We start from the raw sequence: 1,755 nt of genomic DNA on the forward strand, positions 1-1,755 counted from the left end.
CCTCCCAGCCCCCCTGGCCAGCGGGCAGAGCGGGCATCATGCCCACTTTGTACATAGTGTAAAATCCCTCCGGTCCCCGTCTCACCGCGCCCACCCTGGCTCGGCCAGACTCGTCACATAATTTATGGTGCCCGTGGATGGGGGTCCCCGATGTATTTATTAAAACCAGAGATACTGTCCACCCGCCTCCCTGCCTCTTCCTAGCAGCAGCAGCAGGCACAGGGCTGTGCCCCTGCGTCGCACACTGGGCTCCGGTGGGATTTGCAAGCCCTGGCCTTGCTGGGTTTGGTGGTGTGTATGCTGGAGGGGGGATATTTGGGAGCCATGGGGCCTGGAAGCCAGTGCCAGGCTGGGGGCATCCCCAGTGGACTGTGGGGTGGTGCTTGTAGGGTGGCACTGGACAGGACCAGAGCAGGGTCCAGTGCCCACAGCCAGGGCAGTGATGCCAGCCCTGCCTGTGCCCATAGCGGGGGCTGAGGACGCAGCAGTTGGTGATCGTGCCTGCTGGCACAGGGCCAGCAGGGCTCTGTCCCCCACGCCTCTGTGGTGGCACAAAGAGCCCAGCCCGGGTCCCAAAGCCAGCTGACACCCACAGAGGCGCCTGCCCACAGCACCCGCAGCAAACCGCGTGCCCGGGGCTGGATGTGCCAAACAGCCACCAGTACCAGTGCTGGGGTAGCCCACGGCATGCGCTCTGGGGCAGCCCTCCTCCCCCGGTCACCCCAGTACAGCTGCACTGGACTAAGGCCTCATGGGAGCTCCAGTGCTGCCACCTACCCTTTGGTCCCCAGTGTGGGGAACTGGGGCACCTCTGTGGATGTCACTGTGCTGTGCTGAGATACACTGGGACAGCGCCAGAGCTATACTGGGCTATACTGGAACAGTGTCAGAGCTGTAGGGAAAGTAACACTGGGCTCTACTGAGACAGCACTGGGGTATACTGGCACAACAAGCCCATAGTTGGGACAGTGCTAGCCTATACTGGGACGGCACCAGAGGTGACACTGGGCTAGACGGGGGTAGTGGTAGGGCAATAGGAGGATGGCACTGGGGCGTACTGGACTGGCAGAGAGCCCTGAGTGCTGAGCCTGTTGTCCTGCCCCGTGCATGCCCATGGCCATACGGGTGCCGATGCCAGCAGCATGGCAGCACCTGTGGTGGCCTTGCAGTGTGCTGGTGTGGCCTGCAGCCGGGCACACTGGCGGCAGCGGGCAGAGCGTGTGTCCTGGCACTGGGCTGCCCCTCCGGATGAGAGTCCCGGCTGCCATGGGGCAGTGCCAGGAGCTGACGAGCGAGAAGGGAGCTCCGTGCCTGGGGACGCAATGAGCAGGCAGCCCATTTTATCACCTCCCTGCCGCAAACCGGTTGGTGTCCGGTGATGAACCCTCCCAGGCTGGCACGGGACATCTCCCAGCCCCCAGCCTGGCCATCATCACCCACCCTTGTGGGTACCAACGTCAAACTGGAGGGTGGCACCCAGGCGGTGAGAACTAGCCCATTCCTGGTCCCACAGAACCAGCCCGGCAGTGCCACGGCTCCGTCTTTCCCTGCGCCCAGTTCTTGGTGCCCTTCGATGCTCTGGGGACGAGGACGAGCTCAGTGCTGCCAGCTGCCCCTGAGCCCGTGGCAGCGGTGAGACGGAGGTCCCGGCAGCCAACCTGCCATGCCAGAGAGCTTTGCCCGAGGATTGCCAGTGCCAAGCTCTGCCCGTGTGCCCATCTGGAGAGGGCTGTGCTGCTACTGCCCAGCAGGTTC

General features: G+C 63.9%; 1 protein-coding gene across 1 annotated transcript in view; it reads left to right on the plus strand.

The window, feature by feature from the left end:
• The window catches only part of CHRD (chordin), a 15,589-nt gene that overhangs the window by 13,639 nt on the left and 195 nt on the right, over nucleotides 1–1,755 (plus strand). The window lies entirely within an intron of this gene.

Source organism: Charadrius vociferus, unplaced genomic scaffold (genome assembly GCF_000708025.1).
Source record: "Charadrius vociferus isolate BGI_N301 unplaced genomic scaffold, ASM70802v2 scaffold214, whole genome shotgun sequence".
NCBI classification, from domain to species: Eukaryota; Metazoa; Chordata; class Aves; order Charadriiformes; family Charadriidae; genus Charadrius; species Charadrius vociferus.